At 44.6% G+C, this 27,795-nt stretch overlaps 1 pseudogene; it reads right to left on the bottom strand.

Annotated features, from left to right (window-relative positions):
* Window positions 1–24,130, bottom strand: part of LOC140387615 (uncharacterized) — a 52,660-nt pseudogene extending 28,530 nt beyond the window's left edge.
* Window positions 24,131–27,795: the final 3,665 nt, after the last annotated feature.

Genomic DNA, 27,795 nt, shown 5'->3' with positions numbered 1-27,795 from the left:
AGACTTAGAGAACAACATAATAACCACCCCCATCCCTCCACTCCACAATTCTCAACATATGATATGGGCATTAGGGTCTCTTAAAATGTTTTTTCTCATTGAATAACAGCAAAACTCGCAGCAGTTTGATGAGCAGACAGCTAATGTTGTATCTTCAGTATTTCTTTTAGATGCTGGCCATGTTCAGCTGATTTTTCTTCATTTGCTGTCATGAGTTTCTTCCGTTGCGTGGAGATTGGAGAAGTTAGGCTTGAGAGGAGATTCAACGGGGATGTTCAAAATCATGACTGTTTTGATGTGGAGTAAATAAGGATAAACTGTTTCTGGTGGCTGAAGGGTTGATGACCAAAGGACGAAGATTGAAGGTGACCATAAAACATCAGCCTTTTGGCTCATTGTGTCTGCTCTGCCATTCAATGAGATTCTGAGTTATCCGATATGACGATCCTCAACTCCACTTTCCCGCCTTATCCCCATTACCCTCGATTCCCTGACTAATTAAAAATCGGTCTATCTCAACCTTGAGAATACTTCACGACCCAGCCTCTCAAAGCCGTGATTGGCAAAAGAACCAGAATAAACATGCCGAAAGATTTATTTTTGACAACATGTTATTATGATCTGGAATTCACTGCCTGAGGGTGGTGGAAGCAGAGTCGAGAGTAACGTTGAGTGAGAATTGAAGGAAAAATATTTACAAGGCTATGGGGAATGAAATTAATTCAATAATCTTACTAAAGAACCAGCACTATCACAATAAGCTGAATACTCTCTTTCTGTGCTACATGCTTCTATAGTTCTATTTTGTGTGAAAGATGTGTGTGTTTAATACAGATTGGAAACAGTGAAAAAATGTGTATATCATGCTCTCCCCCAGTTAGCACATAAATTGTAATTTCTAAGCTATGGCTTCCCCATGTGATGTAAATATTGCATTTATGGTTATCACATCCAAGGACCAAAGGGAAGAGGTGTTTTATTCAGGCATTAAAATCAAAACGTGGCTTGAATTAATTGAGTTTGAGTTTTGTAATGCTTCCAAGATTCAAAAGCAGTCACGCTGCACTCGTCAAATCAATCATTTGTCCTGGGTGGCAGTTATCAATTTCCAACACTCATTGCAGGTGAACAAAGCAGGTCTGTGAAGCAGTCACGAAAAAGATCGATTGAGCTCATTAAATGGGGTGGAGGAAAGAACATTCAATTAAAATTTGCCATGTTGCAATATCTGATCACTTGGCTGGGCTTAGACCAGCTTTGAACAAGGTCTAATTGAACAAACTCATTCCCATTAACATTGGGAAGACATCATCGGAATGTAGAAACACCAGGAACAGAAGGAGGGCCATTCAGCCACCTGGGCCCACTTTGCTGTTCAATCCATTCATGGTTGATCTCCATCTCAAATCTATTTATCTGCCTTTGTTCTGAATCTTTTGATACTCTTACCGTGAACAAAAATCTACTGATTTTCATCTTTAAAGTTCCAAATTAGTCAGCATCCACTGTTTATGGAGAGCGAGTTCCAGATTTCTATTACCTTTGATGCGAAAAAGCGTTTCCTGATTTCAATCCTCAGCGGTCTAGTTCTATGATTTTTGAACACAATGACCAATATGATTGATTATTACACAATATAGGTTGGACCTTAAAAAAATGACTTATGACCCTCTAGTACAACCAACAGAGAGTTGAAGAACAACGATTCAACGATGTACACAAGAAATTGCACTGCATGGCAGAGCAAGCATCATGTACTCGGTACCTATGACAAATTGATTCCTTGGCAATGGGAGGAATAAATAGTACAAGTCAACCAAATTATGAAACATAGGCATGGTCTACTCCAAGCTGTACAAGCTCACTATTGAAAAGCAGTTCCACTTCAAACTGAAGGGCGAGCATATCAAAAACATTGACATGGAAATAAAATAATCCAACTCACTTGATCGGCAGAGAATGAGGAAATTAGAGATGGTCTGACTGTCACATGATTTAAAAGAATCTTCAATTTCAAAGTAAAAAATCTGGCACACATATGGACTTAATGTATTGAACTTCATTTGTCTCTGACTGAAAACAGAACTTACTGTGTATATTTTGTGGTTTTCCCCTATGAGACTAATATACTGTTGTGCCTCTGTTGGCTGCAACTGACGAATGCAGTCAGATTGATTTACCTTAAAATAGAGCTTTTATTATTTCCCTGAGACTTTATCAAGATTACATCTATGTGTTTATTTAAACAGTTACGTAACTTTCAAGACTCACGCTAGAATTAAATACTTCCCATTAGGGAGAGCTTGACCAGGTTCCCTCTGAGGGGCACGAACTAATGTGCTTTGAAAGTCAGGTCTGCACATATGACGGTTGATCCCGGGTTATTGTTGGTTAAATCACAGTGCCACCGTGTGCACTGTTTAAATGAAAAAATCCTTCAAGCTTCTTATGTCATTTGAGCTTATCCTTCACATTCCACAAGCAAGGGTGTCATCAGTGATGTTATTGTCTCATTAAATCCATTTCGCAAAGGGCAATAGTTTTTTTGTTAGCTTCTTTAAAGTTATCACTGACTTCTTCTCCCATGATGCCTTATGGCTCAATGTTGGCCATTGTCTTCATTTACCATCAATACTTTTTTCTCAAACATCAAACAGTATTTGTACTACTGATGAGCACTACATTATCCAGCTGGGAACCTTCAGGTGAATGGTTTGGGGTCAGCAGCACTACCTTGTGCTGCAGAATTTGGGAAAGGAATTTCTCGGGCAACCTCCTGAAAACTTTTCAACAATATAATTAGGGATTTGCAGCCAAGGCTGTCTGATATCAAGGACATGTCACTAGTTTCCATCCTTTTAATGATTCCAATACAGACCATGCAAAATGGCATTATTACAACACCCTGGGCTATTGCACAGCCAATGTCAGCTCCATTTGAACCAGAGTCACAACGCGAGTGAATTATCCAGCAATTCTTGGAAAAATGCCCAAAGTCTTTGGCCCTTGGCTGCCAATAATTACAGTCACCAGGTTTGTGAGTTTAAACCCAATTACTGTTTATTTATAACACGAACTAGGATGAAATCTGCAGCAAATACAACTGTTTAACTATTATCAAATTTCTAATTCTCCACTTTAACTTGCCCTCTATACACACACTAAGACAGACAAACACAGAGGGGACGCAAGGGGCAAAAAAAAATCATAGGTAAAATGAAAAAGAGTATTTTTTTTGAGATGGTGGTTTCCAGCGCCTTTCTCCTCTTCAAACTTGCTTTTAGTCCGTGTTGTTTTGTAGATGTATCCAGGTCTCTATAATTGCAGAAATACAGCACTCACAGGACTTACTGGACTGAGAGGGATGGTTATTGTCTTTGTTTGCAGCCAGTAATGGTTTTCCTGTAGATTCATTCATTAAGGTTCTCTACAGTCCCAGGAATATAGCCTTTCTGGGTAAAACAAGGAGGAGAGAGAGAGCAGGACATTGCCCTTGTGCTGCCAAGTGTCAAACTGAAATGCCTTGGGACTCTGAATATCATTCCACTTGGATAGGATCCAATTCCCACCTGTTACTGGGCAGAGTACAGCCTTTTGGACCAATGCATTGCCCACTAGCCAAAGCGAGTCCCACCCCATCTCCCTCTCTGGTGCCAACAAGTCTGAAGCTCCTGTCTAAACAGGAGGAGACTAGCAGAGTGTTCTCTCCTGTAACTTCTGAATTACTCAATCTCTCTGCTGCTTGACTCAAAGATAAATGACCATTAATCACCCAGGGGTCAAAAGTAATAACGGCAAAATAAAAGAATGGGAAATAAGGGAATAAGCAGAAAGGACCCTTACAACATCTGATCATGCTAATGTGATTTGTCAAAGGAAAGAGAAGCAAGTCTTCAAGTCAAGGAATCCTTCCCCCATGAAGTCCTGATAATGCAGTGCTTCAGGAAGAGGGAAGAGATAGCCGGACACTTTGAACTGGGAAGCAGTATGCATGGGGTTAGACAGGAATTTGGATTTAGTTCATGGTCAGAGACAGGAGGATATGCCTGCAATCAATGGTTCTCGTTCACCAGGTAGAAAGCACTTCCTACTCATGTGGATGCGAACATAGACTGCAGGGGCAATGGGCATTTGAACATTGCATTATGTGACAGGAGGCCATTCAAATGGGGCAGAGAAAAGGATTGCAATGGTATTAGGAGACCATGAAGTCAGGGGAGAGAAATTGTTCTCTGCAATCGTGACCGGGAATTCTGAAGGTACCAGAGCGTCAAAGATGTTTACTTGTAGTCTGAAAACAATTTGGAGTAGGAGGGAGAGGATCCGATTGTCAAGGTCCACGTAAGATCCAACAATTTAAGTAGAAGGAAGAATGATATTCTACCCAGGGAGTCTGAGAAGTTAGACTCCAAATTCAAAGCAAAAGATGATATTTTGTGTATTAATAACTGAACCACAAGCAATAGAGACAATTAGATTAAAGATGACTTGAGCGACTGAAAGAGTTGTGTGGGCAGCAGGGCTTTCCATTTTTGGGGCAGTACCACCTGTCTTGGGCAAAAGGGTCCATTCTGTTGAGACAAATTGCACTTAAACTGGACCAGAAATAGAGTCAAGGCAAATTAACTAATGACAGATGGGTATTTAAACTAATAAGAGGGAGGGTTCAAGGAAGGGTGAATTTATGTCGATAGAGAAAAGTCAAGGCTGTAGAACAGAGTCACGAAAGGACAAAGCGAGAGATTTAATTGAAAAGTTTCTAAGTGTGGTAGCGAGCAGGAACTGCCGCGAGCTTTCCAACGCTCGGCCTGGTGAGAAAAATTGGACCACTTAACGAGGCCTCAGTGACATTCACACCGTAAATGACTGCCCCCTGGCTGACTTGCCAGGACCGCGCATACCAGCCCCCTGGTAACAATGGAGAGCTGCACTTCAACCACACCTGCACAGCCAACCCCACACAACTTGCAGCCAAGCCTCCGAGGAGACCAGCCCCACGATTGAAGGATGCCGACCTGCCCAGGCTGTTGGACGCTGTCAAAATCAGATGGGTTGCCCTGTTCCCCCAAGGGTCTCGGAGAGTCAACCACGGGGCAGCCAGTGCTTCCTGCGAGGAAGTGTCGGACATCAGAGTCCTTGCCCCCTTTGAGGAATGGGCCCACGAGGTCCCGGTGCATGACCGAGGACAGATCTGTCACCAGCGTAGAGGTTGGCGTATGGCACAGAGGTAAGGTTCCACTGGCACCCACCCAGATGACCTTTCACACGTGAGTTGTTGATGCCACACACAGAATGACCCATCCCTCCCACTGACCACATGTCCATTCTCCCACAGGATCCTCAGCTGCTGGTGTTGGCCCATCTGGGGAGGTTTACCTTCCCAACACCCCCCTCCCATGAGAACACTCTCTGGAGAGCTCCAAGGAGCCCAGTGTATTTGCGGAACAGCTCCCATCCCCACCGTCCACCAGTACAGAAAAACACCTTGGTGAGCAACAGTAGTGGTCAGGTTTCTGGGGCACATTCTGGTGAGCACCGTTGCTGATGCCCATCAGGTGGAGGCAGGTACACCCAAGTGGGACAGCAATCGGGGGTCTGTTGGATCCCTGGACCCAGCTGTATCACAGTCAGATGCTGAGCCTCTGGACCAGGCTTACCCGGAGCTGATGCAGTCGCTAGGGTGCGGCCACAATATTCAGAGGGGGATGTAAGCAACACTCGAGCAGGTCCATAACCAATTGGAGGAGTCCCAGAGGCTACAAATGCAGGAGATGGCCCTGGCAATGCATGGCACCATGGCCAACACTGCTTGGGTGGCGACTGCAGTGGGCAGCCTGGTGCACGACGCCAGCAGCATGAGTGGGGATGTCCAAGGCTTGGCTCAGACAGTGACAGAGGTGACTGAGTGCCTCAACAGCATTCCCAGGTCTCTGGGGTCGTGATTCAGTCCCAGGTGGACCTTGATGAGGCGCTGCAGGGCATGTCCCAGTCTCAGCTGGGCATTGCCAAGGCCGTCCAGTACACGTCCCGGTCTCCATCCAGCTGCCTCTCCATACTGAGTTGAACCCCAGGGCCCTATTTTCACTGTCTGGGAGGTGGGAACGCTGGGTGGTAATCCGGAGAATATCATACAAAATAGTGATGGCAGCCACCAGGTGGCCCAAGACCCACTCTCCTAACAACGATGCGTCATGGAGTCAGTATCTGAAAAACGATGGCACAGCGGGGCATGTGCCACCAGCAAGTGGGCCGAGTCCCTCCGACTCCAGCGCTCCCAGAGGATGCCTGCCAGGGGCATCAAAGGCCATGGGATGCAGTAGCAGCAGGCTGCCTCCCCAGCTCTGATGTGCATCCTGGGAACACACCGAGACACTGCGGTAGAGCACGGAAGGCTAAACAGGTCGAGGTCACTGAGAGGGCATGAGGAGGGGGGTTGGGTTAAGGGGGGGGGATGGTGCGAGGAGGGGGAGGGGTGGCGGAAGGTGTTGGGGGGCAAGGGGACACATATATATAGCATTAAAAAACGTCACACTTAAGAAATATGACGCCTCTGACACTTTGTTCTGCAATGCGGGACGGGCACCAATTCCTCACAAATTACCCGCTGACAGCGCCAACAGAGTCCCCCTGCCCTGGAATGATATTACGCAGATCCTGGAAGGGTGGAACAGGGTGGAGCAGGGGGAAGGGTTGGAGAGGAATGGGGGTGAATGCTGAGGGATGGGGAGGGGGGAAAGGGAGGAAGGGGGGAAGGGGAGAGGAGAGAATGATGGACTCTCCGAGTTTGCCAGACCCTTGCTGCTGCTGCCTGTCCTCCATCCTTTGGCTGCTTCTTCAGGTCCTCCCATGGCTTGTCCTCCTCCTTAGAGATGGCCATACTTTCCTCCCCCTCCACCTCCATGACGTCGGCCCGCTGCTGTGCTAGGTTGTGGGGGGCACAGCAGACCCCACAACGCGGGCAACCCTCCGAGGGGCATACTGCATGGCCCACTGGAGTGGCGGGGCATCGGAACCGCATTTTGAGGCGTCTGATGCCTCGCTCGATGGGTGGCCTCATGGGGCTCGTTGAATCGGGTCTCCGCTTCGGTCACCTACCTCTGTACTGGCGTCATTAGCCAGGTCCTCAGCTAGTACCCCTTATTCCCCAAGAGCCAACTGGCCAGCTGGAGTGGTCCTCGAAGAAGCTTGGGATGTCCAACTACCCAAGGATGTAGCTGTCGTTCACACTCCCTGGGAAGCGTGCACACATGTGTATTATCTTCATGCGGTGGTCGCACATGAGCTGGACATTCATGGAGTGGAACCCCTTCCTGCAGATATAGGGCATTCCCTGACGGCTCGGTTAGCATGCCATCCATTACCGCCTGGACCTGGGGCATCACAGCGTTGGCAGAGAATCCTCTGCCCGGACATCCTGTTGGGCCTGTTCCATGTCTAAGTTTATATAGTTCACTGCCTGGGCAAACAGGGCATCTGTGACCTGTGGGCTGTAGCTTATGAGATTCCCTGCACAATTTCCTGCTCGAGCCCTGGAATGATCCAAGGCGTAGACGTTCATTGCTGTGATGACCTTGACGGCCACCAGGAGCAGGTATCCTCCTCATCCTTGTGGTACCATGTCAGCAAGGACAAAGGGACAGTGTGGCTGCTGTGCCATATCCTTGTTGAGGCGAAGCCTGCTGCAGCACACACTGTCCACCATCTGTTCGAAAGACCAGAGACGCCTGTATACCTTGGGTCTTCGCTGGCCTCCCCCTCTGGGTCCATTCCTGGCCTGATTGGGCTGCCAGGTCCTCAGGATGTGGGGCGGGGCCCTGCACATGGGCCACCGACTCAAGCCTCTATTGACGATGCTGTCGCCGCCTTCTCCTGCGTCTGGCCACCTGTCCAAGATCTCATCCATTCCGACTAATGTCTGTAAGGAATTGGAGAGGGTGTGAGACGAACAGCCAGTGGTGCCTTCCACCCTGGGACCCTCCATTCCTCCATTTCAACCCCCTTCCCTCCACCCCCTGCCATCCGACTCGCCCTGCCCACACCCCCTTGGCCACAGCGGGGGGCACTGCTCACCAGACCCCACACCCTTTACCCCAGACACCCTCACTTAACGTTAACTTGACCAGGCACCAGTCCCCTCCCCAGTGCACACACCCACCCTCTGGTCGCTGAAATGTCCCCGGTGCTTGGACCCAGCCCCTGGGTCTTGGATGTTGGCTGCTGCATCCGTGGTGTTGCTTCCTGCAGTCTTCAGGCAGAGTGTCCAGGCATCAAAGTCTGATTGGGATGCAAAAGCTCCCACATACTACAAGGCACGCCTAGCCACAGGAATTCACCTAGGAGCACACTTAACTACGATTGCCAATTCACAATTAGTAATAACCTTAAGCCGCACGGCCAAAGACCTCCGCGATCAGTGGAAGTTATGGTGGTCGGTGGGGAATACAGGGAGGGGCTGGGGTTGCCCCCAGAATGGGAATACATGTTCCAGGGAAGTGGCATGGTGGATTTGTGGGTGCTAAGTCACTCATCGCCCCCATCATCCCAGGCCATGGGTAGGCACCCCCTCCCTCCTCCACACCCCTCCCACCACCAATAGTGGGCCACCCCCCCCCCCTCCCCCCGGGTCCGCTGCCTCGGGGGCTCCCCCTCCCACGAGACCATCCCGCCAGAGACTCGCCCACCGCCCCTCCGAGAACCGGGGCAGCAAATCTAGTGCCCCTCGAGCTCATTGCCAGGAGCGAAGATGGCTACTCATCTCCTCAGATCCCCACAGCAGCCCTTCCGCCAACTTCACATTTTTAAAAAGGAGTAATAATCAATGCCGGCGTGACCACTTGCTAACCCCGGCGTAAACCACCGTTACATAGGGGGTCACTCCTGTTAATTGTATGGAGATTGGCCTTAAGTGGGGATTATTGGTTTCTCGCCACGCTACAGCGGGTTCCTGATTCCGCCAACGGGAGAGGGCCGGTTAGATCGTATGCCGATCGGTGCGTGGCACGGTTATTGTTTGTGCCCTCTCCCACGATCTAACAGCCTCATCACACACTCGCTTAAGCACAATGAGGCCATTAAATCACACCCACAGAGTTTAACAAAGGGAATGGGGGCATATGTGACTTAGGTCAAATCAGGGAACAATTGTGAAAAGTTAAATTTAAAGGTATTATAATCTGAATACATGAACCATTCACAACAAAGTAGATGAACTAAAAGTACAAATAGAGATAAGTGAGTGTGATAGTGACTATTGTTGAGATATGGTTGCAGGTTGAACTAGATTGGAAACTAAATATTGCAGGTTCTTAACCTTTGGAAATGATGGAGAAAATGAACAAAAGAGGTGGAGAAGCTCTGCTAATAATGGATGAGACTGACACCAAACATCAGGTCATAAAATCATAATGGGTGTTGTTAAGAATTAGCAAAGGGAATACAGGCAACTTCAGTTTATGGCCCTTTTAGCAGTAGTTATTGTGTTGGATAATTTATAAGTCAGTAAATTAGGGTGGAATGTAACAAGGGAAATGCAATAATCATGAAGAACTTAAATCTTAATATAGGCTGGTCAAACCAGACTGGCAAAAGTGGAATGAGCTCAAATAACAATATGGAGAACAATCAAGTGGACAACAAATTATTTTTGAACCAATATTGTGTAATAAGACAGGGCTAATTTATAATCTTTTAAAGCATGTTTTATATCAAAATTACTTTATTTATCGAGTGGGCTGAAGCCACAGGGCAGGTTTTTGAAATGACTGACAACACCATATTTTAAGTGAATTAAATAGCAATTCTCAAAACGGTTGAACCTTTCCACAAAATATCTGGTTCAGGAAAATGGTTTACGGAAAAGTTGAGCATTCTTAGATAGCTTAACAAGCTAGATGCTGAAAGGCTTCTTCCCTCGCTTGGAGGGTCCGAGACTCATGATCTGTAATCGCCGGGTAAGGAGTTGCCTATTAAGGACTGTGATGAGGAGAAGTGTCTTCAATCAGAGAGTTGTGAATCTTTGAAAATAGGGCTGTGGCTGTTCATAGATTTCATAGAATTCACAGTCCAGAAGGAAGCCATTCGGCCCATCGAGTCTGTTCCGGCCCTTGGAAAGAGCACCCCACTTAAGCCCATGCCTCCACCCTATCCCCGTAACCCAGTAACCCCATCTAACCTTTTTGGATGCTAAGGGTAATTTATCATGGACAATCCACATAACCTGTACATCTTTGTACTGTGGGAGGAAACCGGAGCACTCGGAGGAAACCCACGCAGACACAGTGAGAACCTGCAGACTCCGCACAGACAGCGACCCAAGCCGGGAATCGAACCTGGGACCCTGGAGCTGTGAAGCAATTGTGCTAACCAGAGTGCTACTGTGCTGTCTTTAGTTCAGTTAAAGTGTACAGCCAACGATTGGACTGATAGATATTTGGACCGTCAACGACTCAAGGAATCTCAGGATTGAGTTAAAAATCAGCATCATCTTATTGAATGTTGAAGGAAGCTCAACAGACATATGTCTTACTTCTGCTCCGATTCCTGATGTGCTGTGTGAATTACCAACAATTTAGGGCTGTGAAACTTGGGGGACTCCTTTCTCTCTACTCCAATAAAAACATACTGTGTAAGGGCCCCTCCACTGATTTCCATTTTTCCCATTTCTTTTATTTTGCCTTTCTCATTTTTGATTCATGAATGTTTAATGGAGATATACCTTTAAGTCGAGCAGAGGAAGTGAAGAACTCAAAAGTTACAATATAATACACTGCTTTTGGACAGCAGAACTCAGACTTTTTTTGCACCTGGGAGATTGATGGGATTTGGTTTGATTGTTTGGCTGGTGGCCAAATGAATTGGCCAAAAGGCCGTATTTTGCCCGGTGATAGGTGATGACTGGGTCCTACTCAATTGGGATGGTTTTCAGGTAATCAAGGAAAGGACAGTCGGGTCCTGGATATGCAGAGAAGAAGCTGTGAGTTTCCCCTCTCTTTTTCTCCAATAAAGCTGCATGGCTGCTGTTTTCCTGAATTTACAGGGAACTTAGATGGATCTCCAGTGAAAACCATTACTGACTGAAAGCAGAAACCTCGAATTGAAAGCCTAGTCTGAAGGAAGGTGAAACAAAAACGCTTAGTCTTTTACTTTCATCAATATTTTTACACCCCTTTTTTCCCCTCTGTGTCTGTTTGTCTGTCTTGTGTCCATGTGTGGAGGGTGAGTTCAAGAGGGGGGGGGGTAGGAATTAGATAATAGTTAACCAATTGTATTTGCTGCATATTTAATTATAGTTACTGTTATTAATAAAATTAATTGTGTTTACATTTACAAACCTGGTGACGGTAGTTACTGAACAGCCAAGAGCCAAAGACTCTGGGTGTTTTTCGAAGAATTATTTGTTAATTTCAATTGTGTTGTGACTTCGGGTCATGTGGGGCTGTAATTGACCACGCTCTAGCCCAGGAGGCCGTAACAACTGTGAACAGTTTTGGTCCACTTATCTAAGGAAAGATATACTGGCATTGGAGACAGTCCAAAGAAGGTTCACTAAGTTGATCCAAGGGTTGGAGGGAATTTTTTTATGAGGAGAGGTTGAGTAGATTGGGTCTGAACTCATTGAAGTTTAGAAGAATGAGAGGTGACCTTATTGAGACATATAAGAATCTCAGGCGACTTGACAGGATAGATGCTGAGAGGTTGTTTCCTCCTGTAGGAGAATCCAGGACCAGAGGGCATAATCTCAGAATAAAGGGTTGCCTATTTAATAGAGATGAGGGGGGATTTCTTCTCTCATACGCTGTGAATCTGTGGAATTCTTTACCAGACAGGTGTGGAGGCTGGGTCATTAAGTATGTTTAAGGCTGAGAGAGACAGATTTTTAATCAGCACACAGCTAATGATGTTTCAGTAAAATATGTTTTTGCTTTGAAAATTGTGAATATACTTGCAGTTTATAAACTAAGCAAGTACTGGACGTTTCATGATAAGGCAGGAAAATTGAGTTGAGGATTATCATTTCAGATCAGTCGTGATCTTGTTGAATGGTGAAGCCGAGTCGATGGGCCAAATGGCCTACTTCTGCTCCTACATCTTATAGTCTTATGGTTTTATATCCTTGACGTCCAGTAACTGCACAGGCAAGAGTACATTAATTATGCCCAATTGTATCGCCTGTCTAGTACACTCTGTTATTCTACAAAAGGTTATGTTGTACCATTTTGTTGCAGTGTATAAACTGTTGACACTTCAAATACCCTTCCTCTGCAGTTGTCAGTGAGTGGCATATGGTGGCAAAGGGATGACAGCAAATTGCAATCATGAGATGCTGACTTACATTCTTAATGGAGTGCAGTATAAAATGTGCAAATACTATTACCAAGTTCCTTGTTGCTGTAGTTGAGGATTGTGCGAATAGATTTTTGAACACTTGCCAATAATTAAATGGTTTATTAATTCATGGTGAGTGAAAGCAGAATATTTGAACGATTAGAATCTTCTGCAGTCGTTGCAGAGAAAGGAGACACAAAATAAATAAAGGAGATCTATCTGGTCAATAAAAATAACTCCACCCAGTGAAATGTGCGAGTTGCACCACTGTGGATTTTGCATAACTCATACAATCACCTGGAGAAATTGAAAACTACAGGTGAAATTTCCGCGGAGCTAATATTCTGGGAACCTTCTTTTTAATCTCAAAGGCAAATGAGCGAAAATGCCATAGATTTCAATCTATCAAATATTATTTATCCCTGGCCGGTTGCACTCGAATATTATTGTTCACCTTTCTGGTTACAAGATGATTTGTCTTTGTCATTAGCAGCTAAATCACACATCTTGGATTCTGTTACCCCGATAAAGGTTATAAATCACATCCATTAATGCTCATTCACCTTTGCAGCCTAGAACTTTAAGCTTATAAGGCTAGAGTTTGCTGATAAATTTAACCAATCTGATTAGCCATTAGATAAATCGGTAGCTACCTTTGTATAAAACGTTTTACAAAATGCCTGTTCTTCGACTAGAAACAGCTACTTTTTAACCAGTCATTTAATGATCAATTTAATTATCCATACCTAGATAAGCAGTTTTATTTAGGCAACACATGACAGGAACTAGTTGGAAAAAAGACAATCTATTAACACAAGTAGTGGAGACCTCAGCCTGGCTTAAATAGATTCTCTTGCAGTCAAGGTATCTGATTAAAATTGCCATTGTGATTCATTTTATGATGCAGAATATCATTATTTACCGCCTATCTTAAGCAGCCAGCTTAATTCAGTTCTGTAACTGATTGCTTTTGTGTCTGTTTTTACGCCACCCTGGGAAAGTGCGCGGTCAATTCCAGCCCCATGTGCCCCGGGGTCACAACACAAGGAAATTAGCCAATAATTCTAATAAAACTTCCCAAAATCTTTGGCTGTTGGCTGCCCAATAATTACAGTCACCAGGTTTGTAAGTTGAAACAGAATTACTGTTGATTTAAAACTAAAATAATGGTGAAATAAGCAACAGATACACAGCAGATGTGCAGCAGATGTTTAAATATTTATAAGTACCTAACACCTACTATGAATTGCCTCCTCACCCTCTACACACACCCATACACACACACACACACATACAAGACAGACAAACACAGAGGGGTGGAAAAGGGGCCAAACTGAAATGAAAGAGAAATTGAAAACTACAGGTGAAATTTCTGCGGAGCTAATATTCTGGGAACCTTCTTTTTAATCTCAAAGGCAATTGAGCGAAAATGCCATGGATTTCAATCGATCAAAAATTATGTATATCTGGCCAGTTGCACTCGAATATTATTGTTCACCTTTCTGGGTACAAGATGATTTGTACCCAGATGGTGACTCCATACAGGCTTGCTCCATAGTAGCTTGTAAATCATAGTCCTTGTTTTGAAGCAGGTACTCACAATTGTCCTGGAAAGACAGAATCCCTGTTTTATCAGATTTGCTCTCAGTTCGTGGTCTGCCTTCAGGTCCTGGTATCAGGAATCCAACCACCACAGGCTTATTGGAAAAAGAGAGAGTTAGCAGTACCTTTTTTTGAAGAGGCTTAGCGGCAGCTTTCTGGAGAGGATTTAGTTGGACCTTCCACCTTCAGCCAGAACAACAAGTGATTCTAAAATGAAACATTGTGGCTCTGAAAATGTTCCAGAGGGATAATATCCAATCACCATCTGTTACCGGGCTGAACACAGCCTTTCAGGCCAATTTACTGGCCACCAACCAAATCAGTCAATCTCTGCCATTAGTGCCAGTCCGCAATTTAAATCAGCATAGCTTTCTGGATCCTTTTATTTGAATTAAAGGCACAGGACATTGCTTTATTCTGCTTGAATTAAAATGCCAGGCTACCTTAAAGACACATGTCCATAACTCATCCATGGACCAAAAATGTAACAGCAAAAATAAAAGAAAGGGGGAAACAAGGGAATAGACAGGAAATAAACATGAAGGACTCTTAAAAGTTGGGTATTACACTGAGTAAAAAATAACACATGTTCAACTTCAGGAAGCCATTATTGAATGAATTTAGCTCGGTTTGCTGGACTGCTGGCTTGTGATGCAGAACAAGGCCACTAGCACGGGTCCAATTGCCATTGCAGGTGAGATTATTCATGATGGATCCTTGGATTAAACCAGTACCAGTCAGCTCCCCCCCTCAAAGGGCAAAGCGGCCATGGCCATCTGGGGATATAGTGACATTACTTTTACTTTATTTGCACCTCCCCAAGAGAGGGTAATATAATAATTACAAATATTATAACACCTCCCTCCTTTAAAAATACAACATAGGCATTAAAATATAAAATGGGCCATGCACATAAGTTCCAGAAATACAATCCAATTAAACCAACATCAACAATACCTGAAATTGGGCTGCATATTTTTTTTTACTATTATCATAACCAAAAGATATTGTGATACTGGAAACAAGCTGAAAAGGGGGGGAATACATAGGCCAGAAACAGAAAATGCCAGATAAGGCCTGGCTGAAATCGATACTAGCGTCTGCCAGAACACTCAAGTCAACACAGAAACACATTATCGCGATATGGACTTTGTGATTACTCAATCACAGTGGTTAACATTTTTACACAAGAGAACAAGAACATTCTATGAATATTTAACTAACGTCCAGACAGAGGTCATCAACTTTGCAGCAGGATGAACAATAAACAAAGTGGCCATCAGACTCCATAATGGGCTAATAGCTGGTCAGACAAGAGTGTTTCAGAGGACAATGGATCTTTATTGAATTACCCAGGCTGAACAGGAGTGTCCTGTTTATTCCTATTAATGAGTTTAAGTCTGGGTGGGACAATAACACTCAGATCAGTTGTGGGCATATACTTATGAGTCAGTGCTAGCAGCAACGATATGAAAGAAAAACATCAGAACAGATCATCAGTGAGAACCTTGGAGTCCCCCAGGCATAACCATCACAAGGGAAAGGGATCCTGGGCTCCAAGCTCAAAGACGATATCCACATTGAGTGATCGTAGCTTGGCCAGCCTCCTTCACTAAGTGTGGGTAATACCTAGAGTTCAGCTGTGAGTCTGAGTCATATTTTGTGTGAGTGATATTGAACATTGTAATACCCAAATAAAATAGAAGTGTGGTAAAAGAATCGGAGAGTTGTAAATAAAATTAAAACTGCAAACCTGTTTCTGTCCTTTGTTCATCTCAACGTTCATGTTCCCGTACCAGCCTCCCCGAACAGGCGCCGGAATGTGGCAACTAGGGGCTTTTCACAGTAACTTCATTTGAAGCCTACTTGTGACAATAAGCAATTTTCATTTTCATTCATATGTAAAGGCACCTGGGTACATATTTTAATAATAAACTGGTTGAAATGTCTGATAATTCACCAGACAACAATATATATGACCAAAATGACCAGTGTAATTTACATAAATAAAATATCCTGAAGAAGTGTAGGTGTTTAACAAAAATATCATTTGACAAGAAGTAATGAAAATACAACTTTTTTTCTTTTTCTTTCCAACATAATTTCACTTAATGTATTTGGCTTCTTTATCTTTCAGTCTGGATAAAAGTCTTTATCTTTCAGTCACGAATCACTACTGGTTTTCTTCCATTTCTATTAGCTTGACTCAGCATTCTCAACACCTCTGTGAATCCCAAACTTGAACTTTACTTAATAACTAGGACTTTGACATTCATTGATTTGTCTTAACTCACTTTGCTCTACTAGTCTATTTTGTGATACCGGCAAACTTTCAGTTTCTTTGTGACTTTCAATTTTTTGGTTACTTTCACTGGTGAGACGGTAGGAGAAATTTAGTAGACACGAGGTTCCTTATGCCCTTCCTTTTTCAAATTTAGACTTTTAGGAAACTAATCTACAGGGCAGAAAGAGTGAATATCTCTCCAATATTCACTGGATATGTGAATGCATCCAGTCTCTTTATAACTGCTCCAGCCGCATACTTCTCCTTATCTCTCCAGTGGTTTTTCACTATGACCTTCTGAAAAGTATTGAACTTTCTAAGTTTCTCATGTCATGTCGCTTGACTTATCTTCACTTTATCTTGCTTTTTTCTTACGTTACTGATGATGTCAGCCTTAAAAAAACGAAAGCTTGTCCTACGTGTGTATACAATGATCATACAATGAGCAACCTGTTGTAGACTGTGGGGTTACCCTGTAAGAGAACAGAAAATTGTCTAGCCAGTTCCAAAGAGAAACATGGAAATTATTGCCTAACTTGTCACCATGCAAATACTTCTGTAATGACCTCTTCACAATCTGCACTCTTCCTGCAGCACCATTCGATGCTGGATGGTGTTAGAGCATGTCTAACTCCATTTTTAATCAGAAATATTGCAAACTCTCCGACCATAAACTGTGGACAGGCGGTGAGGAGGTGAGTACTCACGACAGGATTCCTAGACTTTGTCCTGCTCTTGTAACCACAGAATTCATATGGCTAGTCCGGTTTGGTTTTTAATCAATGGTAACCCCCAGGATGTTGATTGTGGGGGATTCAGCGATGGTAATACCATTGAATGTCAAGGGGCAATGGTTAGATTATTTCTTGTTGGAGATGGTCATTGCCTGGCCCTTGTGTTGTACAAATGCTGCTTTCCACTTGTCAGCCAAAGCCTGGATATTGTCCAGGTCTTGCTGTATTTGGAGGAGAACTGCTTCAGTGTCTGAGAAGTCGTGAATGGTGCTGAACTTTGTGCAACCACCACAACCATCTTCATTGTGCTAGGTATGACTCCAACCAGAGGAGAATGTACCTCCAGGGGCGAAATTCTCCCAAAACGGCGTGATGTCCGCCGACTGGCGCCCAAAACGGTGCCAATCAGACGGGCATCGCGCCGCCCCAAAGGTGCGGTATGCTCCGCATCTTTGGTGGCCGAGCCCCAACATCGAGGGGCTAGGCCGACGCCGGAGGAATTTCCGCCCCGCCAGCTGGTGAAAACGGCCTTTGTTGCCCCGCCAGCTGGCGCGGAAATGACATCCCCGGGTGGCGCATGCGCGGGAGCATCAGCAGCCGCTGACAGTTTCCCACGCATGCGCAGTGGAGGGAGTCTCTTCCGCCTCCGCCATGGTGGAGACCATGGCGGAGGCGGAAGGGAAAGAGTGCCCCCATGGCACAGGCCCGTCTGCGGATCGGTGGGCCCCATTCCCGCCCCCGCCGAATCTCCGGTGCCGGTGGGGGCGGGATTCACGGCAGCCCCTGGTGATTCGACGCCCCTGATTCTCATTGACTCTAGTTTTGCTCATCAATGCCATAATCGGTTAAATGACCGCTTTGATGTCAAAGGCAGTCACTCTCACCTCACCTCTGGGGCTCAGCTCTTTTCTCTATGTTTGAACCAAGGTTGTAATGAGTTCAGGAGCTGAGTGGCCCTGGCGGAACCCAAAATGAGCGTGCATGAGCAGGTTATTGCTGAGTAAGTGCCACTTCATAGGGGTATTGATGACACCTTCCATCACTTTGCTGATTATCCAGTAGACCGATAGGGGGGTAATTGGCCTGATTGGATTTGCCCTGTTTCTTGTGTCGAGGACATGCCTGGACAATTTTCAACATTGTCGGGTCGACGCCAGTGTTGTCGCTGTACTGGAACAGCTTGGCTAGGGGTGCGGCAAGTTCTGGAGCACAAATCATTAGGGTTATTGCCTGAATATTGTCAGGGCACATAGATTTTGCAGTATCCAGTACTGTTTCTTGATATCACGTGGAGTGAACTTAATTGGCTGAAGACAGGCAGCTGTGATGCTGGTGACCTCTGGAGAAGACCAAGATGGATCATCCACTCTGCACTTATGGGTGAAGATTTTTGCGAATGCCTCAGCCTTTTCTTTTACACAGATGTGCTGGGCTCCTCCATCATTGAGGATGAGGATATTTGTGGAGCCTTTAGGGCCAGACCAGCTCAGTCTGTGTTGGTACTATTGGGCCACTCTTGCGAATAGACATTGAAGTCCCCCACCCATAACACATTCTGCACCCTTGCCACCTTCAGTGCTTCCTCCGAGTTGGGGTCAAAGTGGAAGAGTTCTGATTCATCAGCTGAGGGGGGACGGTACGTGGTAATCAGAAGGCGGTTTCCTTGGCAATATTTGACCTGATGCCATGAGACTTCATTTTTACTGTGAATGCTGGGATTACATCATCAGCCTTTTTACTTTCATCTTTCATGTGCTGCCTTTCTTGCTCTTTGACTAAGCACAGTTTGATCTTCCTACTCAATAGCATCAATTTCTGTTTCAATACCTATCATATGCGAATTTGAGGACTTCCAACCTCCTGAACTAGTTTTTGGTCTGCCATGATGTTGACTTGGGTGCATGGCTGTGACCCAGAGCTTTACCTCTCCTCCAACAGCACCTTCCAACGCCGTGACCTTCACCATCTAGAAGGACAAGAACAGCAGATGCACGGGACGGGACACCATCACCTGCAATTTTGCCTCCAAGTTACACACAACCCTAACTTGGAACTGTATCGCTATTTCTTCACTGACACTGGGTCAAAATCCTGGAATTCCCTTCCCCACAGAACGACTGATATTCCTAAAACACATGGACTGCATAAGCTCAAGAAGACAGCTCACAAACATCTCTGAGCAAGACAGCAAAGATCAAAGAGTGAAACAACCTTCTCAGCACACTTCCTGGCCCTTTATACGATGCAGATGCTCAAACCTTAAGGACCTCGGCTCTTGCTATCGTCTACTCGACCGCAGAGTACTATCCACCAATTGATATAACTCATCCCACACCAGTCTAGTAGATACCCAGCTCAATTCAATAATACATATTGTGGTATTGAAAACAGGCTGAGAAGATACACATAGGCCAGGAACAGAAACAGTCTCAAGAGGCCCTGGCTGGAATCGATACTGGCCATCTGCAAGAGCATAAACTTATTATTGCTATATGGACTTTGTGATTACCCACTGCAAAAAACAAGACAATGCTAGACAAGACAATGAATATTAAACAAACTTCCAGACACAGGTGATCAACTGTGCAGCAGGACAAAGAACAGACAAAATAAGCCATCAACTCCATAATGAGCTGATGGCTGGTCAGACGAGGGTGTTTCAGAGGACAATGGGTCTTGATTGAATCGCCATGGATAAACAGGAGTATCTAGTCCTTCCCATTAACAAGTTGCGGACAATGGCCAGTGGTGGGCATATACCTACGACTCAATCATAGCATACCAGTATAAAGAAAGAAACATCAAGCAGATCTTCAGCGATAACCTGGGAGTCAGGCACAACCATCACAAGCAGAAAGGACCCTGGGTTTCGAAACCAGAGAAGACATCCACATTGAGTGATTGTAGCCTGGCCAGTCTCCTTCACAAAATGTGGATAGAACCTGAAGCTCAACTGCGAGACTGAGCCATATTTTGTTGGATAAGAGAATTCTGAATAAAATTGTGTTAACCTGTGAACCTGTTTTGTCCTTTGTTCATCTCGCAAATAAGGGCACCTGGGTAACACTTTTGAGTAAGTAAACTGGTCAAAAGTATCAGAGATTTTACAGGTACAACAATATCAACTCAGGTTACCTCCAATCAACTTAACTCTCCTGGTCCCCAATCCTGAGCAACATCCAACCCCCTCACATAAGGAAGGAGATTGCAACAAGAAAGCTCCTGAAGAAGGTTTACATCAATTTAAGCCTGTCACTACATAAGGGCCTTACCAATCCATCTGCTGCTTGCCTCCCATTATGCCAGCCAGTATGGCCAAGACCACTGTGCCAAGGAATAACAGAGAGATCCTGTTGCAGCAGGAATGGAACCAACACTCCACCATTAAAAACACTTCCTCATCACAGATCCTACAGTCCATCCACCCTGCTCGAACCTGTCATGCCAACATAGAACCATGAAATGTTTGAAATGCTACAGGACAGAAGGAGATCATTCGGCCCTTCTTGCCCATGCCAGCCCAAGGACACCCAGGAGCCCTTTCTAATCCCACCTTCCTGCATTTGGTCCATAGCTCTGTAGCTGACAGCACTTAAGGTGCAGATCCAGGTAGTTTTTAAAATACTTTATGGTCTCTGCCTCCACCACCAACTCGGGCAGCGAATTCCAGAGACCCACTAGCCTCTGCATAAAAACGTTCTTCCGTATGTCCCCTCTACACCTCAAAACATTGAGCACACCTCAATCATTTCCACACTGGTGATGATCTTCCTGCAGTAAATCGGCACAAATGAGGCCTTGCATGGAACCCGGATTCCAGCTGTGATGCACTCCGATTACGGACTCACACATTGAAGGATCCCCCCTGACATAATTCAGCGGAAGTCTCAGAGAGCTCCATTTAGCCACTGCGGAAGCTATTTCCTGGCTTGGTGATTGCTGCACCTGCGGAAAAGAAACCTACCACTTCTCAAGAGCAATTAGGGGTGGGCACGAAATAATGGCCTTTCCAGCGATGCCAACAGCCCATAAACGGATATTTTTAAAAAATCTGGATGCCATCTGGATATGATTGACATTCCCACAGTCATAACGCTGACTGGAAATGGGGCATTTAAATGTTTGATGGCTACAAAGGCAGCAGTAGTACCAGAATTTCTGACACTGAGACCATGGATTTTGTTGCTGTGGCCTGGTTTTTACTCAAATCTTGTGGACCTCCCCTGCCAGCCCAGGAAAAGAGCTCCTTTGCAATTTGCAACTTCCTCTTTCTGCCGTTTTCATGGTGGCGGTCTCATTCTGGGCTTCCTTCCATATCAGCTTTTGTTTTTGCTCAAAATCCTGGCAGTATATAGTTTATATTGGATAACGATGAACTACACTGGAAATTGTTGAAACTTCGCACTGGTATAGGAAAGAGAAAAGATGCATTAATATTTTGCATACAGACACCTCAGCAGAACCGGAAGATAACTAAACTTAATTGCAGAATTGGACAAAGTGAAAAGGAATTCAAACAAGTAAAAGTAATGATGCAGAATACAACAGCAAACCACTGGAATAATTTTGCCAAGCAGACCAGCCATGATCTTATTAAATGGCGGAGCAGGCACAAAGGGCAGGGTGGCCTATTCTTGCTCCTAATTTATATGTTTGCATGTTTGTATAATCATGGACCAATCCAGAATGGAAGTCCGTTTCTGCCTCTTTAAACAAGGCACCTGAAGGAGAAAATAAAGTAATAAATGTTAATGAAAGGCAGCACGGTGGCGCAGTGGTTAGCACTGCTGCCTCACGGCGCCGAGGTCCAAGGTTCGATCCCGGCTCTGGGTCACTGTCCCTGTGGAGTTTGCACATTCTCCCCGTGTTTGCGGGGGTTTCGCCCCCACAACCCAAAGATGTGCAGGGTAGGTGGATTGGCCATGCTAAATTGCCCCTTAATTGTTAAAAACAAATTGGGTACTCTAAATTCTTTTTTTTTTTTTAAATGTTAATGAATTTTGACTCCTAAAGAAGTTAATGATTCATATAATCTTCAAAATGATTATTTGAAAAGTTAGAAGTGAAACCACTAGGAAGCTAAGTGTAGCAACACAACTGGGCAATTCTGCAAGACCAGAATTGTACTAGTTACATGAGACTGATCATGAGGGTGCAATTAATCAACAAAATTGGTCAAGGACCAATCTTAAAGTAGATGGGCCATCAGTGCTAGCTTCACTGATAACAGATACTCACCTCATCAGAATCTTGACAGACTATATGGGGAGGTACATTTTGGCTGCAGGCAACTAAAAGATAATTTCAGCCAAGGAGAAGCTTTGAGGGCTGGAGGAGTCACATCCATTTCACACCAAGCAGTAGGAAAATGACATTCCCATCCAGTAGCGCAGCAGCAGTGGGTGAAATTGACAGAAAATGTCAGTGCAAGAACATTGCCACAGGATAGTTCTACAATGGTCTGCTGCTCCTAATTTGTTTGTTTGTGTGTAAGTTCAATGGCCAGACCAGGTTTGTGCAGGGAAACAAGGTGAAAAACAAGGAAGAGATGAGGACAGGAAAAGGGAGGTTGCCACTTCAGGTTCTGCCCAAACTGTGATGATGGATCATGTTGGGGGTGTTTCAAAGGCCAAGTTGGAGATGCATTCTGCAGGGTTCATGGTAATGTTTCATTCATTCCCTGCTCACTGAAAATTCATCCTCCCACATTATGCATGACAAAGAGCATTTGCTTTCAGTAGCCACATATTTGTCTCAGCTTATCCATGACTTTGAATACTAATCTCTGTCCCTCTCTTACTTTTCAGTTCAACAGAAGGAGCCAGAGGCTGAGCCCACAGGAACTATCCCCCAAACTGGAACAGCATCACTCGATCTTACTTCAGCAAGTACCAGTGCTTTCTTTTCATGTTATTGTTGGTATTCATATTCTTAGTTAGGTAAGAAGATGACTGATCAGGTGGTGTTGTAAGAGGTGTCAGGGTATGGGTTTAATATTTTGAGGGATTAGGCATTGTGAATTAAGCTCCTGGCTGCAAGATTCTGCTCCATAGCACCTGCCGTTCTGGTGCTATGAGTGTCTGTTTGGTAGCAATGTGGTGTTTGCACTGCTTCCACCCACTCCCAGTGTGGCCCATGCTGAACACCATCTTGATGAAGCTGTTACTGGGCACTATGTTCAGACACTGTGATGAAATCTACCAAGCGGAATTAGTGAAGTCTTGCAACACTAAAACTCAGTATAAATTGGAGTTAAACTTCTCGGATGCAAATAAGAATCTTTATTGCCTCTATTTGATTACAATTGAGAGAAACTTAAATCTATTCTCAATAAATGCAGGCTAGCAAAGGACTTAAAGAGAAGTAACTTATAAACAATTTAACTTTCAAAATAATACAGAAATGGTTTCTTGCTTACGGCAAAACAGCTTACATTGACTTCAAGAGTTAGAGTGGAGAAGTGAAAATATGAAAATAAGAATCGCATGTAGTATGATCCAGGATAAAGATGGCCGTACGGACCATCATGTTTCAGGAGAATCTTATCAGACTTTCGTCATCTCACTACATCTCTAAGTCATCCTAATTGGTTTGGGTTAGAATCAAATACATTTGATTCGATGGGTAACTGTCAATCCTTAATATGCAACACATGTTTCATGTTTGAATATTTGTGTATGTTATGGAATGTGATTCTGTGCTTTTATCAAAACTGGTTTCTACTGGTTTTCTGCTGACTTTGCTTTTATCCACATTCTGGACAATGGTGCCATCATATTGCTATGGTGCTTACTTGGCCTTGATCTGATTACTGGTACAGTTACTTTCTTAATGTCAAACTGTCTTTGAAAATATGTTTTTTCGAACAATAGCTTTTTCATCTTGCTTCGTGAAAATGTTGTTTTTATCTCCAATTAGTTTATGCATGTGTCAGGCTTTTTGTGCCTCTGTTGAAGCTGTGTGTTTTGTCAAGACCTGAGGTTCTGAGTGCTGAAATCCTCATTTTAAAATGGGTATTAAAACTGGGTCTTAATATTTATATTAAAATTGCCTTTTTACCTATTAGATCTATCAGGAAATAGTTGATTACTATCACACTGGAAGTATGCAGAGTCGGCAGATCATCATCAGTCAGCTTCTGACACTGAGTTGGTGCCATCCAGTTATTTGGTGCTTTGGTCAACATCCTGTCTTAATCTCGCAAAGCCGGACGTGTGTTCAGCAGCACAAGGGGCCATTTCCCCTCCTTCCAACCCTTTAAAGGGATCGTCAACAACTTGCAAGTTAGTCACTGATTCCTTTCTACTGTTTTGAGCTTGTGCAAGTGTTGGGTATTTCAGAGGGCTGGTGAGTTTGATGAAGTCTACAGGAAATGGTACTGCATGAGTGGGCGGGGGAGGGGGGTGGAAAGGCGTTATTGATGACTGGAAGGTATTGAGTACAACACTTGCTCCCAGGTATGAGAGCTATAATGGCAATCTGCATTGAGCTGCAACTTGAGAGAGATATGGTACAGAAGAGGAGGAGGAGGGCTCTTAGCAGGAGGCCTTATCTGCCTGGGGTTGCAGGAGTACTTTCTCTCATTCCACCTGAGGCAGACACAATGTGCTTGGCACAGAACTCTGTCACTTCTCAGAACCAGATCTTCAACCTCAGAGCAGATTGTGCTGGTTGTGGCTGTGCTGCCAGTGATCATGATTTTGATTTATAAATTGTCCTAAAACCACTGAATCAAGTGTTTCCTTGTCAGTTGTTCCCTTTAAGGGAAGGGCTTGGCTGCCTACATGACTAGCTAGGGGACCAACCGTGTGGGAGTACGTGAACCCCAGCCAATAGCGAGTTAACGCGGGGCCTTGGGAGCTCACAACAGCCTGTAAAATGAAGTTGGCTGCTGCCACCTGTCAAGGGCCACCTTGTCTTGCAGAAGAGAGGAAGGGAGGGCAGCGATGTGGCGCAGTGGGTTAGCACTGCGGCTTCACAGCGCCGAGGTCCCAGGTTCAATTCCGGCTCTGGGTCACTGTCCGTGTGGAGTTTGCACATTCTCCCCGTGTTTGCGTGGGTTTTGCTTCCACAACCCAAAAAGATGTGCAGGGTAGGTGGATTGGCCACGCTAAATTGCCCTTTAATTGGAAAAAAAATGAATTGGGTATTCTAAATTTATATTTAAAAAAAGAAGGGAGGAAAGTGTTTCAGCGAGTGTGCTGCAATGTGTTTAGATAGTGTGTCTACCACAGTTGAATAGTTGCAGCATATGCAAAGCGCGAGTGTGGCATGTGAGTGACAGGGTCTGCTGGACGGGGCAGGATGTGAGGCTGGAGGTGAAGTTGGTAGGATGTGGCATGCAAAGATGCATTCACTGACCTTCATCACTTGCCTTGTTGAACTGCAGTCACTTCCTTGGGGTTACACTGTTGCTGCGGCTATATACTCTCATTGCCTTCCCAGTGTCTGTCTGGAGGATCTCCTGACTTCGCGAGGGAAGAGAAGAGAATCTTCCCTCTGCTGTCTTTTACCAAGTGACATCTGAGTACCTTGGAGCACATTCTCTGACCTGTTGCTCCATTTTTCTAGCTGGCCTTACACTCTTTAACCAGTTTCAGCCCCTGCTGTAACCAGGCTGCATTTCAGCTTTAAGTGGTGCATTTCAGCGTTTCAGTGATGCTGGCTAGGTTTACCTGATACTGGTCTCTCCAAGACTTGAGGCTGCTACTGAGGTGTGCAGCCATTTAGCAGCATGTTCAGCATTGGGCTGCATGCCACAATCATTCCAATGAATAGGGAGTACAAACTGTGTGTGCTGCCTGAATTACATACATAAAACGTGTGAATCGTTCACTGTGATACCAGTGCACAATTTAGGGGCTATCCAATTTTGCCCCAGCTCTTGTGTAAAAATATACTACTTTGGATTGTATGCAGAATTTTAGCAGGTGTAGAGCCACAAGTGGATTTGTTATTGCAAAGCTACTTATCAATGTTGGAAGAAGGGGAAGTGTAGAATAAGACTTAACACTGTCCGCATCCTTATTTCAAATCTCTCCCTTTGTCTCTGGCACTGTGAAAACTTGTGTAAGTTGTTTCAATATAATCAACTATATTTCCTTTTTTGCTGTTTTTCTGTATTAAGTTTTTATTGGAATGCCAATTAATATTAAGCTTGCTAGTCTGTAGGTTTATATATTGCTTCTATTTCATTTCTCATCTGTTAAAATTAGAAAAATGTCTGTCAAAATCTAGATGTTATTCAGATGTTATTCTTGTCATCAAGGCCGCTGGGTTGCAGCATCATCAACAGAAACAGATATAAAGCACAGAAGAAACTTTTGGGAAGAGTTAAAGTAAATAGAAGGGCATCCAATATGTCTGTAGGAGCGGTTTCAAGGCCTGTGTATTGAGTCAGCTTCCATGTGGCCTTTTCTCCTGTGGCTCAACTCAGTACAAAGAGCAGCAGACACATCAACAATTTGAAGACGGTTTTCATTTTCTACAAGCTTGCATTCATGTACATGAGAGATAAGACCTGGATAGCTGCCAAGATCCTTCTACAGAACAAAGACACAAACTCAGCACATATACAACTTTCAAAAATCAATAGCCCTTCCCAGTCAGACACGATCCAATCCCTGAAGTTGCTATGTTTAAACTTATCCAATAGAATCACAAGCAATGTTTAAACTTCACCCAATAGAATTGCAAGCAATTTTTAAACTTCACCCAATAGAATTGCAAGCAACCCATGATTGATGCCAGGATCTTCATCCTGACAGCTATGTACAATCTCAGCATCCTGTGCTGATTGTTTGTGAGAAACAGAACAACAGAACCAGCACCCTGGATTGTTTCACTATTGAATACTTATTACTGCTATGTCCTAAAAATACATGTTTAATGGTTAATAATGATTACTTGGTATTCTTCCTATAATTCATCTCAATCCTGAATAAAGTAAATTATGTAGAACTACTCTAGTGGCATGCTAACTATTGAGTTTTAAGAGGTATCATCGCTGAACCCCCCCTTCAACGAGTAACCACAGAACCTGCTGTGCCCATGGTTGAACGGGTTTCTGTAGTTCTGGTTTATGTGGCATAATTGAAGATGTTTGGGTCATTCTCAGTTGAGGGGAACCTGGGAGGTCACCAAACATATATAGCCACAAATATGAGAAGGAACAGGAAATAGATCATGACCTCTACCCAAAGGACAAAAAAAAGATAATATAATTCTTATAGGTGGGATTCTCTAGCTACGCCCGCCCGGCGACCGGAAATTCAATGATCTTGCGGTGGGCGGTGCGGAAGAATCCATCCCAACTGTTTGTTGCAAATAAAAGAGGAGTAAATGTCGCCACAGTCCCAGGGAACTATAGGCCGCTCTCCCCTTTGAGAGTGGACTGGTGATGATTTAACCTGAGGGTCACCACACCTCAGGCGAGGGACAACGTTGAGAAAACGTGGCCTTGACTTCCGGGTGCGGCTATGCAGAGCTAGGTTGCATATTCGGCAGCTCCCACTTGGAACGGACTTTTGGGCTCTTTTACAGGGCCCCCACGGCATTTGTTTGACATTTCCCGGTGTGGGAAGAAGGCTGCAGCATTCCCCTGACAGTGTCCCCCAGGATTGTTGTGTCTTTTGGCTACCAGACCTGGCAGAAACAGTGAAAGATTTGGCTTGAGCTGCAGCAGTAGACGAGGGCCTCTTCCAGCCTGCAGGCGGGGGAAGGGCAAGCTTAAAGCTGCAATCTGGCTTGACTCTATCAAAGGTGAATTCTAGCAGCAGAGGTAACAACTGTGAAAATATCTACCAGGGCAATTGAAGAAGCAGGGACGAGGCTTCTGGTGGCAGCCCTGGG

Source organism: Scyliorhinus torazame, chromosome 13 (genome assembly GCF_047496885.1).
Source record: "Scyliorhinus torazame isolate Kashiwa2021f chromosome 13, sScyTor2.1, whole genome shotgun sequence".
In the NCBI taxonomy this organism is placed as follows: domain Eukaryota; kingdom Metazoa; phylum Chordata; class Chondrichthyes; order Carcharhiniformes; family Scyliorhinidae; genus Scyliorhinus; species Scyliorhinus torazame.
This window is presented reverse-complemented; position numbering and strand designations above follow the sequence as displayed.